Source organism: Hemicordylus capensis, chromosome 4 (genome assembly GCF_027244095.1).
Source record: "Hemicordylus capensis ecotype Gifberg chromosome 4, rHemCap1.1.pri, whole genome shotgun sequence".
In the NCBI taxonomy this organism is placed as follows: domain Eukaryota; kingdom Metazoa; phylum Chordata; class Lepidosauria; order Squamata; family Cordylidae; genus Hemicordylus; species Hemicordylus capensis.
The window spans coordinates 234,483,033-234,500,836 of NC_069660.1; the positions used below are offsets into that span (position 1 = coordinate 234,483,033).

At 43.7% G+C, this 17,804-nt stretch overlaps 1 long non-coding RNA gene across 1 annotated transcript in view; it reads right to left on the minus strand.

The window, feature by feature from the left end:
- Positions 1 to 13,609: 13,609 nt before the first annotated feature.
- LOC128324728 (uncharacterized) overlaps positions 13,610 to 17,804 on the minus strand; it is a 37,354-nt gene continuing 33,159 nt past the window's right edge. The window contains exon 4 of the long non-coding RNA XR_008307061.1: positions 13,610 to 13,707. This is a non-coding gene — a long non-coding RNA (uncharacterized LOC128324728). The remainder of the gene's footprint in view (positions 13,708 to 17,804) is intronic.

The following is a 17,804-nucleotide window of genomic DNA, read 5'->3' on the forward strand; positions in this document are numbered from 1 at the left end:
CTATAGTAAATCCCAACACAAGAAACACTTTCTTCCACTAAATAAAATTTAAGGAACACTAAAGGGGGGGAAGTAGACAACAAAAAAATAACCACTTACCCCCTCGTCCTAGAGATCTTCTGCCCCCACTCTGGTCAGGAGGAAAAAAAAAAGGAATCCCAGAAAGAGAGAGACAGACAATCACTCTCTCACTCTGGGGGCGGGGGAGCAGCAGAACAAAAACACAGCAGAACAACAGACACACACCAGGGGGGAAAAGGTTTAAAGCTTGAGAGAGATGAGGTGGGCAGAGAGAAAAAGGCAGAAGGGACTAGGGGATTTGGAACAAAAACACAGCAGTCTGCCAAGCAGACTCTCACCACACCAGCAACAGCAGGCCAGAAGGAAGCCAAGCAACAACTGCAGCCAGAGTAATTTTGCTAGGCCAGAGGCTTGGCTTTAAATAGGATTTGAAACTCCCTCCTTTGGGAGCCCCCTCTTTGTCCTCCCCCCGGCCAATAGGGTGAACTTTCTCAAGGACTAGCACAGTGGACAGCCTACCAGAAAGCCAGACTCATCAGGCCAATCAGGGAAGCAAGAGCTCAGCCAATGAGGACAACATCTAATATGGCCTCTAGTACTTGCGAACCAGCTCGAAGAGGCTTGAACCAAACCTGGTTCAATTAGTTTGAACTCGGACCGGCATTGCCAATGCAGTGCCCTCTTTGGTCCAAATTCGAACCTTCGAACCAAACCGGTTCAAATTTGAACCAGTTTGCACATCCCTACAAGGCACAGCTACAACTCCCAGGGCTTTTTAGCTTAGAAAAAAGACAACTAATGGGAGACATGATATTAGTCTATAAAATTATGCATGATGTGGAGAGAGAGAGAAATGTCTCCCTCTCTCATAACACCAGAACAAGAGGAACCAGCTTAAAATTTTTAAAAATAATATTTATTTTAAATACCAATTGTAGATATAAGAGCCTAGCAAAATTTACCACATTAACAAAATGAACGAATGCAAATAAATTTGTGATTTTAAAATATATTTCAGTTGTGTGTACATTTGAATCTATTTTAAAATGGCCTTAAGAGCAAGAAACCTTTTTTTTAAAAAAAGCAGGTAAAGGACTTAAAATGACAGAGAGAGAAAACCTCAACTGGAAACCTCTTCAGTTAATTGTCCTAAACTGTTGAGCAATTTTCAGTTCCATTATAGAAGTGCTCTAGAGTAAGAAAGGTGAAAGATCGGGGCATCTGAGGCAGGAAACAATTACACTTTTCAGTAGTTTTGTTGTTTTTGTCAAGACCATCCTGGAAAGCTGAGGGAAGAAGATGAAGCTGTGGACAAAAATGTTTGCTTGAAATAAACCGGCAAGAGAAGAGCATATTGTGCTACACAAACAGACTTTTCTGATCATTTCTGATTATTTCATGAATGCATATTCATGTGTCATTTTCCTGATGGGATGCAAAACCAAGTATGTGTAATTCATTTTTAATCTGTTACTGAACATTCAGCAATGTATCACCCTTCAAAAATGTAGATAGTAGCAAAATAAAACAGAAAACAAGGTTAGCCACAGAGAAAGAGAGAGAGAGATTCTGGTAAATCCAAGACAGCAGAATTGCCAGTTGTTTAGGTTCATCAAGCAAACCTGAGCAGCATTGCTGTATGTAGCATGTTATTTCCACCTCTGTTACTACTTTGACTGCTAAATCATGCAACACTTGGCAGCTGGGACTCACAGGGGGTCTTTCCTTCCAGTTTTATTCATATTTTTTAGACTTCATGGAATTTTGTTTGAAAGCTTATACCTTATTTACCCAAATCCAAGACAACTCTGAATGTAAGATGATCCACCTAAAAAGTAGAGGTTAAATACAGGTTATACCTGCATTTACTCATATAAAACAAGACTCTGAATTTAAGATGACATCCCAACTTCTAATATTTAAAAAGTTGGGTGGGAAACCTAATCTTGGATTCAGGTAAATACAGTAATTCAAGGAACTTTCAGTTTCAGTTTTGATCAAAATATCAGGCACTCCAGGTTGTATGTGACTAGTATGTGACTTCAAATGAAGACCTATTAGTCTTCTTGGAAAGCCAGAATGCACTTTTGAAGCAGTAGAAGAAAGGTAATAAAAGTGACTCTACTCATAGGGCTGTTGTGATCATGAATGTGACCAAGACTATAAAGAAGATAACAAATTAAAAGTGCTACTGAAATTATTCCAACCAAAATCACCAACGTTCATGTAGCATATGGGTGAACCACAGCTAGGAAAATGTAAATGGATTCTTCAGTATATTCCGCTTACAGTTTTCTAGGACTAGTTCACATATGCATATACATTATTATTCTACACTTTTGACTGTCTGCTAAATGTGTGAACTGCCTCAGTTGAAACATATGTCCTTCCTTTCTTTTCCAAACTTCCTATGGCTGTGAGTCCTTTGGATGTACTCATTTTGTGCATCATCTTGGTAGTCCCTTTCAATCAAGTTCTTAAGACAGAAATAACCAGGATACTAGGTTCCAGCAGTAGGCTACTTTATTTCACAAGGTTAATCAGGAAAATTCTGTAGACACAAGACTTGGAAAGAAAAACCTAGACAAATTCCACTCGCACAATTCTGGAGGGAACCCAGCATAGCTTTATATAGTCTTAAAGAGACAGTATGATAAGCCTCACAAGACTGCATGAAAGTGTTCTGAATTTAATCCAGTAATCTCTGATGCAGCCACCAGGGAAGGCAAAAGCCCTGGGCTGTGGGCCTCCAGGGGGCTGCCTGCAAGCTCCTTCTGCACCCACCACTCGCCCAGCAGCACCAGCTGTGTCGCTGAGCTGATGTGGAGTTTACCCATCCCATCAAGAAAAAGCAGCCCTTATAAGGAAGGCTTATATGTTAAAATTGGAGAATGTCCAAGATGTCAGGTGTGTGAACAGGGCCAGATTAAGATTCTAAGGCTAATAGCAAAGAAGAGCTGCAGCGGACGAACTAAAATGTAGGAGGGCTTTATTGCTCTAAGGCAGGGGTGGAGAACCTTGGCCCTCCAGCTGTTTTTGAACTACAACTCCCATCATCCCCAGCCTGGGGATGGTGGGAGTTGTAATTCAAAAACAGCTGGAGGGCCAAGGTTCCCCACCCCTGGTCTAAGGGTTTATCTGGACCGTGTGTAAACAGAGTAAATTATGTAAGTAGTGTGCATGGGCACAATATAGAAAGATTTGTGGTACAGTGGGGGTGGTTAATAATTGTACGCAAGGGGCTTAAGTGCCAGTATTGGCTAGCTCAAAGACCCACAGCCTCAAGTGATGGCAAGTTCTTGGAGAAGATGGTGCAACAGGCATAGCGGCATTATATAGCGACTTACATAGCGAGCAGAGATATCTTGGCACTATATAAACATTAGGATGACTTTTCCTGGATAACATGATACCAAGCATGATTCTGGAATGTAGTTCCCTTCTCCAAAGAGCCATCCCCATAACACAATGAACAAGGAATGGACACCTGACCCTAAAGTGTGTCAGACTAGGAGCCTTTTCTCACAAGCAGTGAGAAAGGGAAAGAGGGTTAGCAGGGAGAAAGCCATAAAGAGCTTACTTCCCCACAGACAAATGATGGTGTCCTCTTCGGTGGGCAGATCACTCACCCAGATGACTACCAGCTGCTGCCAATAGCTTGGAGGGGCAAGGGACAGAGATGTGTCACCCCGCATCACCCCACCCCACCCCCGGAGCTCAAATAATGACCGACATGAGTGTGCAGTGCATTATGAGGATCCTCCCTCTGCTCCCCAATTTCTCCTCAGTCTGCCAGCCGTGGCTGCAAGCAGCCATGGCTAGCAGATGATCACGGAAATGGGGTTAGGAGAGATCACTTGCTCTCCTAACCTCATTTTGGAGGGTGGCTGCCTAGGTGGGTTTGCCACCAAAGTGCCTCCAGGATCGGGCCCTAACCCAATGGTGCACATATGCAGGCAAAACTGGGCTGGGCTTCCTTAGCCCGGTTTTTCCTGTACATGTGAATAGCTTCAATGTATCTAATTTGGGTGTCAGGCAATGTGTTGGGAACATAATGACTATTTTTATATGTGGCAAATTTTCATGGGTTCCAATTTATAACTACTGATTATCTTGAAGAGCACATTGAAATTATGATGACACAATACATTTTAAATAGAAAACCAGTAAGAATAGATGTGTTAGATTGTACCACAACACCTTTGTATTCCTCCTCATTACACCAAACATAGGTGAATATGTGCAAATTTTAGGATAGTTTTACCTCCATGTAACTATGTATCAAAACACAACCAACAAGTATGCATATGGTTAAGATTATCTTGTTCTCATTTTGAAAGGTTATTCAGCATGTTTGTACTGCCTGTGAGTGCCAGTAATTAAAAAGACATACTTTGAAGACAGTGCTTAAGCAAATTCTCAAGAACATACAGAATAAAGACGGCAAATATTAAGCATTTCAGCCCCAGTTGTGATCTAAATAGATCAAAAGTGGAGTCTATGCCAGCATCTGAAAATAAATGGAGGAAAAGAATTACATGAGAGGAAAGGCATAACACCACAAACCAAGACAGATGCAAGAATATATAATTACCATTGATTCGTACAAAATGAAAAGTGAATCAGAGGGAAAAAAGAGAAGCAGCAGATCAGAGAGGATAAACTGCATGTGATAGTATACCAGCAGTACAACAGATATTTTAAAAAGAAAGAACAAGCAAACTGGCTCTGCTGGGAAAACAGGAATTCTTTGTGACTTGTTACCATCTTTATTTCTTTTTCTCAGAATTAGCCAAGTAATGTCTTCTACACTTTTTGTGGTGAATATTTGAACCTCTCAGTCATAGTTAGTGACCTAATTCTCTGTTTATTAACACTTCTTCTGTTCCCATTTATTCACAGAATTGAAAAGTAATTTTTTACAGTGGCAGACAAGAGTTCAATCCAGAATGGATTATCTAATTGCAGTTCCAATTCTCAATAATATATTTTGAGACATCGTTTATAGATAGGTGGTTTCATAAATGTTGCACACATCAGCTGTATGATTCAGAACGTGAGCTTGCAAAGTTTTCAGCGGATATACAGATGGTAGTTTTTTCAAGATGAAGACAGACATAAACTTAGCAGGTTCTTCCCAGCTTCACAAATGATCTGATGAGTATACCAGTAAATTTTTTAAAAAGGTTCCTGCCATCAGTATTGCCCCTCTTCACCCCCTCACTATTTCGGCTGTCTTCTCTAGATAGGAGGGTTAACAAAAGGGCCTTATGCAGGGTTCCCATCCCTATATCTGAAGCCACCATACAGACATGATCAGCCGAGAGTTCTGACCACTGAGCCTGGATTTGGGAAACATAGCAAAGGGAACAAGGCAGTCCTAGAAAAGCAATTCCCATCTTATTGGCCAGACAGCTGGGATGTCATTGAGACAGGCATGATCAAGAAGAAAGGTGTGGCTCCATCATCCAGGTCCATTGAGCAGGAGGACCATCAGAGAGCTTGAGAGGCACAGTTTGTGAAGTCCACAGATAGCATGCTATAGATAGAGCTGTCTTTTTCACCACATAGAGGTTAGGATGTCTCATGGAAGCCCTGGGATGGTCATAGGACATGCACAATCCATGAAGCCGGGGGAGATCTTCTCACCGCTTGGTTGGAAGAAATCAGTCTGCACACAGGAAAAGTATGCAGGATGTCTGTAGAACTGCCTCCTCTAGTACTCCAAAGCCATGAAGGGGCAAGTGAGCAAGGAGGGGAAGAATGCAGGAGTGATACTGGGAACACCTAGAGCTTTGGCTCCAGCCAGCCATGTTGGCTACAGCCATTTGCAGCCATGGGTGCCTGAGAGGAACCATGTCTCATGCAACTGTCTGTGGGGCTATGAAAAAATTGGTTTATCTTGGCCAGAATTTTAAAGCTGCCTTCTTAGCATTAATATTTTCAACTGTTACAAGAAGAAGAAGAAAGAAAATCTCAGCTCCAGCTGCCAAAGTTTAAAGAGCATGAAGTCAATGCTGCTTAGTTGTCTGTCAGTAGACAGAAGACATTCCCCTCAACTTCTTCCTTCCTGACCAAAAACATAGCATCCATTCCCATGGCTTTTGCTTGGGTCTCCCACCCTCCCTCCTAAAAATCTGTGAGCCCCTTTGGGACAGGAGACTGTTGTTTTCATGTCTCCACTATGTAAATCACTTTTGGTATGTTTTTCATTGAAAACCAGTAAATTAAAATAAATAAATAAATAAGGCAAGGAGGATAGCAAAAAGCTCTCCTTGATAGGTTTCAGTGACAGGGCACTCTGTTCATTTCCCCCAGCAAGAGAGCAGACATGCAGTGACTGAACAGGCAGGATGGCAAAGAATGACAGCTTGAACCAATGTTCCATTTGCTGCTATGCTCGTCTGTCAGCTCATTTGTGAAGCTGGACTCTCACCATAGCTGAAAAGCACACCGTGAAGCCTCCTTTTGTATTGTGTTCTTTTCATCCTCAGAGGGCTGAAAGTAGCATGAAAGAAGTGACATTCCTCATGCTATGTACATCATCCTACTTCAGTCTCTAGTGAACAGGATTTGTAGGTTTTTAGAGGGCTTCAAAAACCTGTGACACCTGTTTGACCAGAGGCTACAATGAAACAAAACAAATGAGTATGTACAGTATGGGAAATGATGCCTGTTGCTTCTCTGGAAATCAGACATCTTCAATTGCTTTCCCTGGTGCAGACTCAAAACCTTTATGAGGGATATTACTACCAATCTCAACAATTCCTCTTAAAATATCATAGAGATAAATTATTTTGAAGAGACTGTTAGAGCAAACAAATTAAAATACAATTTCCTCCTACACATTACCAATCATAAAAGTTAAATTTCAGTGTGAAAATGGTTTTATCATATAATCACTGTACTCCCTTGTGTATTATTATAATCATTAATTTCTGAGTTCAAGTCACAAAGCTGTTTTAATAGAAGAATAAGTCCAGAATGCAAAACCAGAGCAATTTAAATGTAATTATTATTATCCACTTCCTCTTCATTCCTTGACAGTAGCAAAAGGGAGAATCAAATGCTCCCTTCCGACACATTAAAAGAGAGCTGTTTAAAAAGCACCTTGGACCTTGTCTTTTAAAGCTCATGATTTCTGAGGAGCCTGAAACAATTCAATCAAGTTGCTACATCAGAGTCATTGATTACAATTTTAAGCACATGTACTTGAAAAGAAATGCCATTATACTTAATGGGACTTGCATGCACATATTTTCCCCATCTTTCTTTGCCAGTTACTCTTTTTTATTGGCTGACAGGATGCAAGACATTAATGAAGCCTCTAAACTCTTGGTCTGCATCAAATCTACCGGAAAGGGCATTTTGAGAAGTCCCAGCTGTTTTGTGTGAAATGGTTTCATCGGCAGAAATCATGGTTGTGTGTTAGGGGTGTGCAAGCCAGATTGGAATTGAACCAGCTTAAGGTCAAGCCAGCTCAGCTCGAAGGCTCAAGCTCAAATGTAACTGACCCCGTAAAGAATGAGGACAATTTGTGTTTGAGCCAAGCCAAGCCCAGTTCAAACTGAGCTGGCTTGAATGTGGCTCGATGGCTTGAGAGCCCATTTCATGGTGAGTGAGTGGCAGTGGCCTTTTTGTGACACAATGTGCTGCTTCTACTGATTGCCTATCCTGCCATTGCTGTGATTGGCCAGTTGTGTCTGCTCTGATTTACTTGACAATAGTGGAGTGTTGTTGTTGCAACTGTGACCCCATTGGCTCGGAGGGAGCAATGAGGGGGGGCAGCAAAGGAGGGGGATTCAAATTGTATATAAGGCCACCCCCTGGCCTAGGAAATTATATGTTTCTCAAGCTGCTCAGATTGGACAGAGCTGCTGGCAGAGTCAGTCTGTGAAGTCTCTGATCTTCACAGAGGTTTGCCTTTGCCTGCTTGGATTATTTTTTTAAAAAAATATATTGGATTTTTCTTCTTCCCTGGCTGATTGTTATTTTCTATTTTTTAAAGCAGAGCAGTGCCTGTGGCCTGCTGCCTCTGGCTTTCTTTCTTGATTGATTGATTGATTGATTGATTGTATTTCCCCCCAACTGACGGCTTGCTTTTCATTTTTATTTCAAAAGCACAGCTGTGCCTGGCTCCTTATACCTGTGCCTGCCCAGCCAGCCAGGCTCTAGGCCCTGCTCTGTCTGCTTTTGATTTTTCACTGAGTGACTGCACCTGAGCAACTGAGAAAGACACCTCATCCCTGGGGATGTTGAGAACCAATGGCATTCCACCCTTCTCTTGCTCCAGTGCCTGCTCCATGGTGGCCCTCCATGACCTGGCAAGGAATCATGGCTTGCACGTGTGCGACATCTCCAGCTCAGAGTGGAAACTCATGTCTGAGTGTGTCTCAGCACTCAGGCCCTTCCCATTTTCAATGAAGAGTTTGTGTGCTGAGGCAATGCCTCTACCTGCCACACTTCTCCTTGAGAAGCTGATGGGCAAATTCTAGACCTCATTGACGACTAGGGATGGCAGAGTCCTGGCAGATCGATTGAAGATTGGGGAAATGAAGAGACTATGCAAGAAGTTGGGTGACTCAGAAGGCCATGTTTTGGCATGCCCGTATAACCAAAAGGACAATGAAGGACAATGCTGGCAGCACAGATGACCTAACCAGGTGTAGTGACCTCCTGGTTGAGCTAGTCAGAGGAAGAATAGAGGAGGCTTAGGAACCAGGAGGAGGGTGCTGGCACACCTACTTCTAGTGTGCATTCCACAGCAGGCAGGTGCATCCTTCCCCCTTCTCTTCCTAGTCCAGCAGCATGACATCCCTGGCAGCACCAATGCAGCCAGCATTGTGAGGATTTGAAGGAAAACAGGCTGCCTGAATGACAATCTGGAAAAGATTTTTAGTTTGTAACTGTATTAAAAAATATTCTAAATGGATTAAGTGAAGTAATGATCCAGAAAAAAATGACATGTTTGTCCCTGCTCTGAGTTTTATGTGTAATTTTTTGTAATTTGTTTTCTTTTGTATTTTTCTGCAAAAAACAAAAACATGCGGGGAAGTGAATACATTAGAATCAATCAATCAATCAATCAATCACCCACTCAATCTATGAATACCTTTATTACAATCACAGACCAGCACAGATTAGGATTAAGAGTTGCATTTTTCTTTATACTTTTGTTTTAAATAATCCACCGGGTTTAGTAATAATGTTAGTCTTACAAAACAAAGTTAAGTATTGTGTGATTTGGAGAGTCAGTCTCCACACTATTAATAAATGTTCTATCTAGCAGGGAGGTTGTTGTAGACAGCCTGGTGGAAATCATAAATGCTTCTCTGAGGGAGGGCAGGATGCCTCCTTGTCTTAAGGAGGCAATCATTAAACATCTTCTAAAGAAGCCTGCATTAGATCCCTCAGAGTTGAGCAATTATAGGCCTGTTTCCAACCTCCCATGGCTGGGCAAGGTAATTGAGAGGGTGGTGGCCTCTCAGCTCCAGGCGGTCTTGGAGGAAACTGATTATCTAGACCCATTTCAAACTGGTTTTTGGGCGGGCTATGGGGTGGAGACTGCCTCGGTCGGCCTGATGGATTATCTCCAATTGGGAATTGACAGAGGAAGTGTGACTCTGTTGGTCCTTCTGGATCTCTTGGCGGCTTTCGATACTATTGACCATAGTATCCTTCTGGAACGTCTGAGGGTGTTGGGGGCACTGTTTTGCAGTAGTTCAACTCCTACCTCTCAGACAGATTCCAGATGGTATCGATTAGAGATAGTTGCTCTTCAAAATCTGAGCTTAAGTATGGTGTCCCTCAAGACTCTGTACTGTCTCCAATGCTTTTTAACATCTACATGAAACCGCTGGGAGAGATCATCAGGGGATTTGGAGTGGGGTGTTATCAGTATGCTGATGACACCCAGATCTACTTCTCCATGTCAACTTCTTCAGGAGCTGGCATATCTTCCTTAAATGCCTGCCTGGAAGCAGCAATGGTCTGGATGAGGGAGAATAAACTCAAGCTGAATCCAGATAAGGCGGGGGTACTTATTGTGCGGGGGCAGAACTCTAGAGAAAATTTGATCTGCCTGTTCTAGATGGGGTCACACTTCCCCAAAAGGAATGGGTTTGCAGTCTGGGAGTACTTCTGGATTCACACCTCTCCCTGGTTTCTCAGGTTGAGGTGGTGGCCAGGGGTGCTTTCTTCCAGCTCCGGCTGATACGCCAGCTGCACCCGTTTCTCGAGATCAACAACCTCAAAGCAGTGGTACATCTGTTGGTAAACTCCAGACTTGACTTTTGTAATGTGCTTTACTTGGGGCTGCCTTTGTATGTAGTCCAGAAACTCCAGTTTGTTCAGAACGCGGCAGCCAGGTTGGTCTCTGGGTCATCTCGGAGAGACCATGTTACACCTTTACTGATGGAATTGCACTGGCTGCCAATAGGTTTCTGAACAAAATACAAAGTACTAGTAATAACTTACAAAGCCCTAAAAGGCTTAGGCCTTGGGTATTTAAGAGAGCATCTTCTTCATTACAAGCCCCACCACTCATTGAGGTCATCTGGGGAGGTCCGTCTCCAGTTGCCGCCAACTCGTTTGGTGGCTACACAGAGACGGGCCTTCTCAGTCACTGCCCCGAGATTGTGGAATGCACTCCCTGCTGAGATACGATCCTCCCCATCTCTGGCAATTTTCAAAAAACACTTGAAACCCCATCTTTTCACCCAAGCTTTCTCAGCTTCCTAATATTTTTGGGTTTTAATTTCTGGTTATTTTTTAATTGTTAAAGTGTTTTTAAATTTTTGTATATGTTTTTAACTGGTTTTATGTTATTGTAAACCGCCCAGAGATGAAAGTTTGGGGCGGTATACAAATTTGATGAATAGATAAATAATAATAAATAATAAAATAGCCCTGTATGTTACTTGGAGGGTATTGGGGGTGCAGACAAAAAAGCGACCAGTTTTCCTCTGATTCCTGAATACCTGCTTGGCTTGACCTCTACTGTAAATTGGTTTCCTGACTCTCCTGTCCCTCACTTCTTGCCTTGCACTGCCTGGTGACTGCTGCTTATGGATCATCCCTGAGAGTCTGCAGAGACAAATGCTGCACCCAGAAAAAGGTCCTTTCCGCCCAGCACTCCTGATCACAGAGAGGATGTTTCCCCAAGTACAGCATTTGTCTCTGCAATTAAACACCATATATGTGGAGAGCAGGAGGCATGGTTAAGGAGAACATTTGTTTGGGCAATTTTGTTGGCATAACCATGTACCATTACATAATTAATGCCTGAGAAGGAGCAAAGTTTACAGCTGGCAAAATGTGAAAAACTGTATTAATCAAGGAAGAAGAACCCTATTTTACATTGTTATAATTATTCTTTAAGCACTTATAGGGCACAAGTTTCATAAACTTAAAAAGACCATTTGCCACCACACTTTAAATATAATAAATAGATTATCTCTATTACCAGTATCAAGAAACAAAGGATAATAAATTTAGATCCCTTCATCTAATTTCTGTTTAAATATGAAAAAGTGGGCCTTACATTAGTCACTGTGGTTTATCTGTGCTCTGATTGGCAGAGACAATTTGGTTTCAGTGTAATAACCAAATGCTACATGGTCTTATGGGAAATTAAAGCCTGTGAGAAGTCATTAAATGTTCTCTCAATCTTTTTTTTTTTTTTTGGTTGTTGCTCATAACAGGAGACAAAGACAATTTTCTCAACAAAGTTAGGTAGCTATCCAAGTTATAAACCTATTAATCAGTTATCACAGAGAAAGTAAACAGTCATTTTTTCTCCCAAATTATCTCACATGGAACTATTTAAAATAAAGCATTGGTTATATATCTTGTTTAATTTGTTTTCTTTTGGCAAGGAAATGTTAAAAAAGAGGGAATGCACTCAAAAATCAAAATGGTTTATAGATTAAAAACAGTTAGTTATGATTAAGTGCCATTGAAATTAATGCTAGGGATGTGGAAAAACAGGAGATAGTTGTGAAAATTCTCCTATATTTTCTTTGGTAGGAACCTGAAATTCCTCTTCAAATTTCAGTTTCTCTCTGGAGGAACTCTGAAATTCTCTTTTAAGTTCATGGCGTGTGTGTGTGTGTGTGTGATGTTTCCAGCCCTAGTTTGTCTCACTGATATCAATGGGGTGTAATCATGAGAGGTGTAACCATGACTTCCTTTTATTGTATGCAGCCATATACAATGTTTGACTTTTTCTTATTGTGGTTTATGTTTATATATTGGTTTTCATTGGAAAAGTTCTCAAAGCATAAGAACATAAGAACTGCCCTGCTGGATCAGGCCCAAGGGCCATCTAGTCTTGCATCCTGTTTCACACAGTGACCCACCAGATTCCCCGGGAAGCCCACAGTCAAGAGGTGAGGGCATGCACTCTCTCTTGCTGTTACTCCCCTGTGATTGGTACTAGAGACATCCTGCCTCTGAGGCTGGAGGTGACCAATAGCCCTCAGACTACTAGACAGTGATAGACCTGTCCTCCATGAATTTATCTAAACAAACAACTTACATAGAAAAAAGAATAATAGAGAAAAGATGGTTCTGTCTCCAAAGGGCCCACATTCTAGAAATATTAATCCACTAAAGAATACTGGTTGGGGGCCAGTTTGGATGATACCTTCCCAGCCTACATCACTGAAAGGGGGACATGTGAAGAGCATGTCCATCATGATATCAAGACAAATTTATGGAGGACAGGTCTATCAATGGCTATAGGCTGCCTCCAGGCTCAGGGGCAGGATGCCTCTGAATACCAGTTGCAGGGAAGCAGCAGGAGCAGCAGCAGAAGAAGAGATGGCATGCCTTCACAATCTTCTGCTTGTGGGTTTCCTGGAGGCATCTGGTGTGTCACTGTGTGAAACAGGATGCTGGACTTGATAGGCTTTGGGCCTTGTCCAGAAGGGCTATGTTCTTAGGTCTTTTGCAATGGCCCAATGTCTTTGCAGCACATCCTTTTTTCATGCAGGGGGAGGGTGATCTGTCAAATGGCTGCTCAATATGCACTTCAATATGCACTAGTTTAAACCAGTATTTGGAGGACATGTGGATCTGCCATTCAGATGAACAACCCCATATGCAATAAATCAACATGTCAGGAGGGCATTGGGACATAATGAAAGATGTCAGGCTGAGTGCAGTCTCGGCGTATCCCCGCTTCAATATCGTATTGTCCAAATCAGATCTGGGTGAATTCAGAATCTGAATAATTTGGAAAACAATCTTCCTCAGCTTAAAATTCCCATTCCAATATAAGCAGACCCTCAAACCCCTCCAAAATATGTTCTTGGCCCCTGTAAGTCCTCATCACCAGCCAACTCTTCTTGTCACGTCACCAATTTAATCAAATGACACATCCATGTGTATGACACTTGAAAATCCATGAAAATATATGCAAATGATCAGATTGACACATGCAAGAAAGGAAAGTGGCAGGTGGCCTGAATGTGTTTGTGTTCTACTTAGCTAAGGTGCTCCATTTAAAGTATAACTTACTCTTATACTGTTGGTCTCTTGGGATGAAAATCTGTCATTTTATGGTGAAGATATCCATTAAAAGTCTCTCCGTGCTGCGGAGAATGGTTCCAGATTTTGTTTTGAAGGATGATCGAGTTGAAGGACGACTGAAAATCCTTGTTGAAGTTGGGCGCCAATTAAATCCTTTAAGTGAGCAACGAGGGAGACACAGAAACAAATGTGAGAGGAAAAATATAGATTGCCAAAAAATCAATATATCCACTTTCCCTTTGTTTTCTAAGGAATCCCTCAATATAAGTTTATCCTTTATTGCCTACTAGTATTTTTAAGCCCGTTAAAATAACGGGCGCTAGTACCGTTCCCCCCCAGTCCTTCTCCCTCTCTCTCGCCCTCCTTTCCTTCTTTTTCTTTTTCTCTCTCTTTCATTCCTTCCTTTTCTCTCTCCCCCTCCTTTCTTCCCCCTCGTCTCCTTCCCTTCTTTTTTCTTTCTCTTTGCCTCTTTCCTTCCTTTCTTCTCTCTCTCTCTCCATTCCTTCCTTCTCTCTCCCTCTCGCCCTCCTTTCCTTCCTTTTTTTCTCTCTCTCTCTCCCGCTTTCCTCCCTCCCTTCTCTCTCCCTCTCCCTCTCTCTCATTGCATGAGAGCACTGCCAAAAAACCTCTTCATTTCCTCTGCCACAAAGTGTGCTGATTGTTTCCTTTGATAAATTAAAAGCTATAGAAGTCTCTCTAAAGCGTGCAGCTTACAATCATAGTCTGCCCTACTGCTGCATTGAGAGTTGATATAAAACTGTTTATTTTAATGTAGTAAACTTTTTTTTTTTTTAGCAAGGATATCCTCTGTGTTAATCAAATACAGTATTTGTTAATTTGGCCTTATACGAAGACAGTCAGTGAATCAAAAAGTTATGACGAACCCTTCTAATCAGGTTGTCAAATGATTTATCGTGTGTAGACTCCCCAACAGGGGCAAACAGCTGTAGGTTGTGGGGGGAGGAGTCTGAATCAGGACCATGGCAAGAGCAAAGAGTAAAGCCCCCTCCTCCATTCTGTGTTCCTGATACAGATTAGGTCTGCAGCTATTATTTAGCAAAAAGCAAAAGAATAAAGGAAAGGAAAAGGAGAAAAGGTTCACATGCCAGGGCCAATTGCATGCTTGATGTAACATCTTATTTGATCCTGGTTCATGTTCACCTTGATGTATGCACACATTCCATTCCATTCACACATTGTTGCATTCATTCAAATGGAAGGAGCCAGTCTCTGTGGACCCAAAGAATATACAAACAAATGTGCTCCCCTCATTAAAAGGAATAGGAAAGAGGTTACAGGGTGAGGGTCCATTTCTGCATCAGAGCATTAGCATATGGATTTGAAGTCTGTTGTCTATTTAATGCCTATTTAATTTAATTATTATTTCATTGCTTTAGGTTTATATATGCTCCCTTTTCACCCTACCAAGGGCTCCCAAGACAATTTGCATTACATGAAAAAATGAGTCAAATAAATCCAAAGATCAAGACAATGCAGTTTTTTAAAAAAGTGCAGTCAGAAAAAGTGCAGTGCAGTCAAAAAAAGTGGGAGAAGGCATACATGTATACAAATATATTCTAATCTGGCAAGCAGCAAATGACTTAAAGCAGTATATTTGGACTTATTACTTTAGCCCCACTGAAGATTCAGGGACTAAACCAAATTAAGCTAACATGGAATATTAAAGCACACCCTACAGTTCAGTGGGACTGAACTGGTTTAAGACCTGGTATGCTTGCCCGTCTGCCTCCGAGGGGGGGAGGGGGAGGGAAGGAGGGGAGTCGCTGGGGCGCCTTCGCGGCTGCTCTCTCGGGTGCCCGTTAAAATAAGGGTCCCCAGGCTGGACCCGTCCTAACCTGAGAGCTCAGCGCAGGGAGACACAACACCTTGCTAGCCATGTGGGGCAGAGACACGGAGCGGAGCCCACTCGCCTGGCTTCTTGGCAGCAGCACGGGCAAGAACGCGAGGCTGGCGGGCATGGCGAGGTGGCGGGATGTTCCAGGGCCGCTGTTGTTGCTGCTGACGGTGCCGCCGCCGGCTCAGGCTTGGGCCAGAAGCGGCAGCTCTTCTCGGGGCTCAGCGGCGGCGCTGTGAGGGGGTGCAGCGCGGCCGAAGGAGCAGCAGCCATCCGGCAGCGCATCCTCCTCCTCTCCCTCTCCTGGCGGTGGGTGAAGAAGGGCAACGGCAACTGCCATGGAGGCGTCGTCGTCCGCAGAGTTCTGTGGCCCGCCGTCTGCCTCCGAGTGGGGGGGAAGGAGGGGAGTCGCTGGGGCGCCTTCGTGGCTGCTCTCATGGGTGCCCATTAAAATGAGGGTTTATTTTATTTAACTCCGCAGCCGCTGCTCACGTTTTAGCTCGCCTGGCTTCCTTCCCCCAGTCCCCGCTTCTTCTTCCCTCCCGCCTCCCAGAGTGCCGCCCAGAGTTTCGTCCCCGCTGGCCAGATTGCTGCCTGCCCGGCCCCGGTGTCTTCTTCCCCCGCCGCCTCTTCCCTCCCGCCGTCTTCGGAGTTGCGGCCAGGCCTCGGCCGCGGCTCCGCCGCCGCCTCGGCCGGCTTCCCCCACCTCTTCTACCCGCCCGGCTTCGTGGCTGCCACTTCTCCTCAGCCGCTGCTTCTTCCCCCGGCCATTATGGCCGCCTGGTCGCCGTGGTTGTGTCTCACTCGGCGCGTTCTGGCCCCGCCAGAAGCGGCCGCCCCGAAGAAGCCGGGTAAGCGGCGGCGGCCAGGCCTCTGCCATGGCTCCGCCGCCTCCTCGGCCAGTGTCCCCCGCCGCCGCTTACCCGGCTTCTTCGGGGCGGCCGCTTCTGGCCGCCCAAGATGGCCACCGGGTGCCGGTGGTCGTGTCTCCCTTGCCCTGTTCTGTGCCTGCGCTTCGCGCAGGCGCAGAACAGGGCAGGGAGGCACGGACACCAAGCGTTTTATTAGAGAGGATTGTTTCAAAAAAGTAAGAAGCACAACTTATTTGTCTAATGCACTGAGCTGGATAGAATTTCTGAAATACAGATCTCAGATCATTAGACAACAAGAATCCCTTGATTCAGTTCATATGATCTCCTTTTTTCTTTCTTCAGATAGGATCTCTGTTTCCAAAGATATTTGCCTCTTCAGGATTTCTCAAAAAAATAATATGCACCTTATGGCTATAAAAGAGCTTACATTCCTACTGACCGACTGGCAGCAGTTTTATGATCATTATTGCTTTATCTTCATTTCTTGCCTTTCTCCTAGTATTCTCATATGCAGTATGATCCTAAGCCTTAGGACTGGAGCCTTGCTTAGCTGTCAAGTTTCTTGGTCTAGCACATTTGCATCCTATACAGTGGCTAGGAATCTACTGGTGCTGAATAACTAATTAGCATTAGGAGATTATGAACTGAAATTATAATGCCACCACTCTCTTTACATCAAGTTGGATTGCTGTCTTTAAAAAAAATAAGCAGTATACATGCAGTCCTCGACTTAAGATGCTTCAATTTAGGGTATGTAGAACCAGTTTGATTTGAACTGGGCTCTATTCAAACTGGCTCAGTTGAACTGGCTCAAACTGGACCGCTGCCGCCCCCCCCCCCCAAAGTGGCCAGTCTGAATTTGAACCAGACTGGGCCTGGTTCAATATAGACTGGTTTGTCCTGGTTCAAACCGGATCAAACCAATCCACATTGGATTAGGCCCAGTAAGGATTCACCATTACAGCAAAGGGGTGGAGGAATCCTTTAACAGTGTTGTAAAGGGTGGGTGGGGGAGAATACCTTACTGGCTTCTGTGGCAGCTCCTATATGCCCCACCAGCACTCCTCTCCCCTCCCCCAGCAGTGCAGGCTGGCAGCAGCCTCTGTGGATGCCATCATCTGTGGATGACGGGCAGTTCAATTGAATGGCTCACAGACTGCTGGTTTGGTTCAAAATAGGCTCGAATTCAATCTGAACCGCCTGAACTGGTTCAGTGCAAATCCCTACTTCAAGTTAAGACTAATAGCACTTAAGATCTTTGTAAATTGTTGCCTTGTTTCAACTTTATAGCACTTGGTGCAAGAAGGAAGTCTCCACTAGCGGAGGAGGAGAAGAAGACAACAGTGACACAGGCTCACTTTGTCATTGAAGCTGGCAGTTCTGGCAGCAACTGCTGCAGCATCCGAGGCGGTGATACCACCAGTGTTCACTGGGGCATCAATGGGGCAAATGTTACTAGCAATGCTTTCTGGCCAGCTCCCAGAAGCCTCCCTGCTTATGTGTGGGTCCAGAAAATAACTGGA